The sequence below is a fragment of the Mastomys coucha genome, unplaced genomic scaffold (genome assembly GCF_008632895.1).
Source record: "Mastomys coucha isolate ucsf_1 unplaced genomic scaffold, UCSF_Mcou_1 pScaffold22, whole genome shotgun sequence".
Classification (NCBI taxonomy): domain Eukaryota; kingdom Metazoa; phylum Chordata; class Mammalia; order Rodentia; family Muridae; genus Mastomys; species Mastomys coucha.
In genome coordinates, this window is record NW_022196905.1 from 67,913,515 (window position 1) to 67,920,324 (window position 6,810).

At 41.9% G+C, this 6,810-nt stretch overlaps 1 pseudogene; it reads left to right on the top strand.

The window, feature by feature from the left end:
• The first annotated feature begins 178 nt into the window (after positions 1–178).
• On the top strand, positions 179–1,322 carry LOC116104560 (annotated as a pseudogene).
• Positions 1,323–6,810: the final 5,488 nt, after the last annotated feature.

A 6,810-nucleotide genomic window follows, 5' to 3' on the forward strand; every position in this document is an offset into this window, starting at 1 on the left:
ACTTGCTCTCTCCAGACTAGATAACCTCCTCTTATTCGAGCCACTCTCAATCCAGGTAGGCAGCCTCCTCACCCCTCCCACAACATAAAGCCCCAGGATTTCTCCCACGCCCACTGTGGGCCTTACCAGCAGTCCTGGTGACTATAGGAACCAGCCTTTGACTACTCTGTAGAAGACCATGATCAATGAGGAATACAAAATGTGGAAAAGAAACACCCTTTCCTTTATAATTTTGTGGTGACCCACAGCCTGAAGTAGTCCAGCTTAACTGCCCAGTGACTTCCAGATGTAACCAGAGTCAACATTCATTGACGTGTCCTGGGGACACATACGTCAGATGAACAATGTGCTCACCTGTGATCGCCAGTGTCTAGCTCCCCAATGATGACACACAATTTGATGCATCACACCACAATATTAAGGAAGGAGAATTTGGAAGTTTGGGCTCTGTCAGTGAGAAACTGAAATAGAAATCAGGATCAACCATGAAGAGGTAAACCCTTGCTTGAATCGTTGCAACAAAGACTTTATCCAGTGATGTTCTTGATTTTGACCAGACAAGCATCCTTCTAAACCAGACACCCTTGGAGAGTGGAACATCTAAAGGGAGGCAAATCTTAGTGGGTACTTAGTTCTCCAGATGACAGTAGCATCTGCCTATGGGACCGCAATTCAGCTTCAAAGGGTGGAAAGGTGATGGATGCTGAGCCCATCGTGACAGGACACACAGCTGTAATCCACATTTCCTGACTTCTGTCTTGGTCAATTGTGGATGATCATAAACATAAGACTCATGATAGCCTCTCGAAGAATACTTCCAAGCCCCTCAGAAGATGCTTGCACTGCTGAGGCAGACTGCTTGCCTTTCAATCCTTATCGTCAGCTCATTCTTGCTATGGGATCTGCAGGTAAGACTGATGCCTTGTGGGAGCTGAGAAATCTGAAACTCAAGTTGTAATCACATAAGGATGAAATAGTACAAGTTCAGTCGTCACCTCCCAATGAGACTACTTTGGCTTCTGGTGGTACTGACCGTAGATGGGATGCCTGGGGTTTAAGTAAAACTGGAGAGGAACAGGCCACAGATGCAGAAGATAGCCCACCATGGAGATCATACAGCCAAGATCTCTGAATTCTCCTGGAATCTCAGTGAACCTAGGTTGTTTTGTTCTCAATCAGGAAATAATATTGTGCAAGTGAGGCAGATGACAGAGAATATTTATAGCAACAGATCCCTGAAGGCAGTGTGGATCCAGGGGATGAGGATCCTAGACATGTCTGCTTTGGGATTTTTAGATTCCTCCTTTTCCTTTGAACATTGAGATCAATTTAGCCCTGGTTTTGAGACTCAGACTTTGTTCAGCTCTCCCTTTAACATTGGTGCCACCAAAAGTTATTAACCCAAACTGGGTGTCCTCTAATCTTTTCTCAAGTCACTTTTAGATTTATTTATTTTATGTATGTGAATGTTTTCCTGCATGTGCATCTGTGCACCACATGTAGACAGTGCTCTCAGAGACCAAAGAAGGCATCAGATCCTGGAAGACTAAAGTTAGACTGTGTGGAGCGCCATGTGGATGCTGGGAACTGAACCCCGGTCCTTTGACTGGACTGAGCCATCTCTTTAGCCCCTGTTTTCTGGCTCTTACCTGGGGGCCTTTATAAAACAAAGACACAGACTTATATCTAAATTTTCTGAGGAATTTTGTAGTAGCAAAGCCAGATCTAAAGTGGCTTCAGAAATGGGACATATTATGTGTGATTATTTTACTTCTTAAGCTAAATGCTCAAGTTTTTCAGGCTTTTTCCCGAAGGCTAGAATGAATGAGGAATGGAGCCAAATAAAGTAGAGTTGTAAGTTGTCATTTTTATTCATGAACTAGGGAGAGTAGAGTCATAGAGATCCCTACCTTAAGGTCCTTCCGTTGGCTCCCCCAGTGCTCTTTCCTGTACAGACCAGTCTCCACTTGGTTCCTTCACTAAGACTGCATGCTTTTCCCTCCCCAGGGAGTTTTTTTTTTTTTTTTTTTTTTTTTTTTTTTCCTTTTTTTTTTTTTTTTTTTAAATTTGGGACTACCAAGTTTTAAAGATGCGTGTTTTCACCTGGCAGTTTTACCACAGGTAAACTGTCATTGAGAAAAGTGAACTGATAGTTGTATGTTTTGAATGATATTGATCCTTGGTAAGAGTTTGTTTCCCTTGGCCGGAGGAGTCTTTGACCACTGTAGTCTGATACCATCTCCATGTTGGTTGGCTTACTGACCATCGGGCCTGTTATTCCCAATGACTAACTGTGTAAGTGCTTATAATGAGAATAAATTGCTTTTCTACATTAAAAGAGAAGTCACTAATCCCATGGACTACATGTTTGGATCCCCACAAAACTTATATATAGGTCCAGATGTGGTGTCTTTCACCTGTAATCCCAGAATTTGGGAAGCTGAGGCAGGAGGACCAATGGTTCCAAACCATCGTGGGTTACATAGTGAGACTGTCTCAAAAACAAAACAGGAGCTGCAGCTGCAGCAAGCCTGTATCCAGAATCCTCAGTTCAAAAGCTGTGCCTGGAACAGCAGCAAACCTATACCCAGAATCCCCAACTCAAAAGCTGTGCCCTTAGATCACAGTCCCCAGAGAACTGCCCCGTCCTTCTGTTGCAGGAGGACATGGCCAGAAGACAGCTGTCTACAAATAAGGAAGGTACCAACTCTCTGAGATACTTTTTCATTATCATGACAAAACATCATGACCAAAACAATTTATAAGACTTTGATTTGGAACTTATGGTCCCAGAGAGTTAGAATCCATGACTATTGGAGTGGGGAGCATAGCAGCAGGCAAGCAGTCCTGAGAACTCGCATCTAATGTACAAGCATGAGGCAGAGAGACAGGGAATTAGTATGGGCTTTTTAAACCTCAAAGCTCATCTTCCAATAACATACCTCTAACAAGGACACACCTCCTAATCCTGCCCAAATAGTTCAACCAACTGGGCACCAAGTATTCAAACATATGAGTTTATGGGGGCCATTCTCATTCAAACTACCACACCACACTTGTGATCCTGGGCATCCGAGCTCCCAGAACTACAAGGAAAATAAACACATAATTGTTGTTTATCAGCCATCCAGCTTGTTATATTTTGTTACAGTAGGCCAACCAAGTTAAGATACCATGTATGCTATCTTATTATCAGACCAAGCCACCTACCGGGCAGCAAGCATACTAGACCCCGATTTGTTCACTTTTCATCCATTCATTCACTCACTCACAAATACACATTGAGTGATTGTCATGTCCCGGAAACTGTGCCTGAACTGTGGCATTAACATTAAAGTAGTAAGCAGAACTCTTACTCCAGCCTCCATCCCCTCTCCTCCCGGAGCACTGCTGACCCAATTACATATATAATTGTAGGAACCGTGATCAGTGGTTAAATACAAAGGTCCATGAGCGTGGTCCAGAGACCTAGCTCACTCTGAGATACCCAGAATTCTCTGGGGAAAAGACATTTAAGCAGATGACATGCTACAGAAAAGTATGGGGTGGGAAAGAATAGCGTTGCTTAAAAATTAAAAAGAGGAAGTTCCAGTCCATGGGAAAATCACAATGAAAACCTCTGAGGTTGAAGAGAAGCTAGCCAAGGCCAGGGAGTGGGTCATAATGAGAAGAGCCAAATCTGGGATCAAGCCAACAAAGTTGGTAGAAAGTTGGCCTTTGAAACAAGTCTAGAGGTCATCCTAAAAATAAGGATGAAGAGGGTATGGATCCAGGCAGGTGTGCACTTGTGAGTCCCCCAGAGGGGGAGCCCAGGGGCCCCACTGCCCTGCAAGCATCACCCTCACCTACCATCATGAGGACACTACGAATTTTGGTAATTCATATATCTCCATTTTCAAATGCAGCCATTGGATCAACCTGTTTGTATCCCTAATTCCACTAACATACATGTGGCCTAAAATTTGTAGTATACGCCCCAAACCCAGAGTTTTGGCATCCACTGTATAAATTGTGGAAAGTAACACAGGTTCTTTGGTGCCTCCAGGACTGAGAAAGGCAAATAACGCATGTTTGGAAAAACCCTTTGGATTGAAATAAAAATCTTCCTCATTGCCCACAACTATGGTGAGTGACTATGGTAGAGGAAAAAAACATTAATCTGAAGGAAACCAGGAGCCCAGCGCCGTGGCACCTATCTGTAATCTTAGTATTCAGGATTTAAACAATCAAGAATTTGAAGTCAGCCTGAGCCACATAGGAAGACATCATAGTTACTTATTATATAGTTGTTTATATGTGATACATTTTAAAAATAAATCAGAGTTGGAACTTCATGAAGGTAGAACATTTAGTAAACATTTTATTACATTTACTTATGTATTTGTATTCTTGTGTACATGTGTGTGAGTCCATGGGGGGAGGCTTTCTGGAGTCTCCCTTCTACCACAGGGATTCCAAGGGTAGAAATCAGGTCACCAAGCTGCACACATGCCTTTCCCTGATGAGCCATCTCAACAGCCACAGAACTTATTTAGGTGGACAACAGTAAATACTTCCATCAAATATTCTAGGCATTGTTCTCTTCTCTCCTTTTAAAAACTTTTTAATTTTTAAATGAGCATAGTGTTAAGTTTCATTTTAACCTTTTCAAATACAATTTGTTTTTCTCTCAGGTTTTTTATAGATTTGTTCAAGACTTTTTATTATTATGTTTTTAATTTATTTATGTGTCTATGTCTGTGTGAGTGTATGCAGCAAGTCTATAGGTGCCACAGAGGCCAGAGTTAGGCATAAGATCCCCTGGAGCTGGAGTTAATGCAGTTGTGAGTCACCCCACATGGGTGCTGTGTATTGAAGTGTGCTCCTCTGGAAGGCCAACAAGCCCTTTTACCACTGAGCCAGCTCTCTAGTCCTTCCATTAATTTGGTTTTAAGGTAAGAGCTCATATAGCTGGGACTGGTTTTGAACTTTCTATGTAGTCAGTGATAACCTTGATCCCCCTGCCTTATCTTCTCAAATACAGAATTATAGTTATGCACCACTAAAACCCATACCAGGAAGGCACTGTTTTAAACACTTCACCTATTATATATTATCAAAACTGTTGGTTCCTGGCATGTATGAAGTTGGTAGGTCTGTTTTTGGAGTACAGAATAAACCCCAAGAGGATGTTCTCAGTGTTTCAAGATGTAGGGGGAAGTGGCTCTGGAATTCATGAGCATCCTTGGCAACATACTAACTTCAAGGATAGCCTAGGCTACAAAAGACTACCTAAAGAAAAGGTGGTGGTGGATGTGATGGTGGTGGACTCGATGGGGGTGGGGTGGTAATTGTGGTGGAGGTATGATTAGACCCAGGACTTAGATCTAAGTAGTATATTTCCTCACCATATGGTCTAGATATCAGTAGAATCCAGGTGTGGGGTACACATGTATAATTCCAGTACTTGGAAGAGAGGGGCCAGATGACTGCAGCAAGATCCAAGCCAGCCTGGGAGGGATAACAAGTTCCAGGTCAGCCAGGAATGCACAGCAACACTTTCAAAATAACAAACAAGTGAAACACCAGACAAATATGTGGGTTACTGACACCTCTATCTTCCCAACACCAGCAGGATAATTAACTAGATTAATAAAATAAAAGGTGGCTATGTATACAAAGCCATTTGCTTCCCTTTTTTCTAGGTCATCTCACACTATGAATACATAGTTAATTCAGATCCTGTCTCCAAGATATCTTCATCATAAATCCAATAAAACCCAAAGGGTTCTCTTACAGTCCTTCAACACTATCTGATTAAATATTAGCTGATTTAACTCCAACACTATAAACATAAAATACACGCTGTATTCAATTTTCTTCTCTGCAGTCTTTTAAGTTCACAGAATAATTTCTCACAAAGCAGAATGGAGCCAGAAGCTATTTGATCCACACTGTCCTTCCAAGCCATATATCAGAGCTGGATCTACATCCATTAGATCTACATCCATTAGCTACATTAGAGATGGAGGCAGAAGGATCCCTCCTTTGAGGCTAGTCTGAACTACAGAGCAAGACTCCCTATTTCAAAAGAGAAAACAAAAGAGGGGGCTGGGTTTGTAGCTCAAACATTGGCCTAGCATGCATGAAGCTATAGGTCTGACCTCTAGCATTATATAAACACAGCAGGTAGTCCCAGCACTCCAGAGCTGGAGGCAGGGGGCTCAATTCAAGGTAATCTATAGCAAGTTCAAGGCCAGCCTGATCTACAAGAAACTTTAAGAAACAGACTGTTTGATTCTTCTGTAATTAAACACTTTAATTATGATGTTAAACATCGTGTCTAGTTGAGGATATACAAAAGTAGTGTCTGTTCTGCCACAGGAAAAGCTAGGTTCTTAAAGATAAATACTGTTATTATTATTGTTGTTATTATTATTATTATTATTAGCCTTTGAATACTCTCTGGATCTAGAGCCACTCAATACTTGTTCATCTGTTACTTCTCATTATAATCTCTGAGATACAAACCTATTGTATTTTCATATGAGCCCAACATTGTAAAGACATAACCATCCAAAATCTCCATTCTTTGGGCCAATATACCCATATATTTCAACCATATTTCCTCTAAGTGAGTAGACTGAAGCATCTGCCTCATTGCAGAGGCTGTACCTGATTCCCTTCAGCCTGTATGGTCTATATCCTTCAGTATGTTTGGACTCCCAAGCAGACACACCTTCATTTTAGGAGTGTGATGGGCAGCCTCCAAAATGGTCCCTAATGCCATCCTTCCTAGGGATGGGACTGTAGGCCTGTGACAGCTGGCCC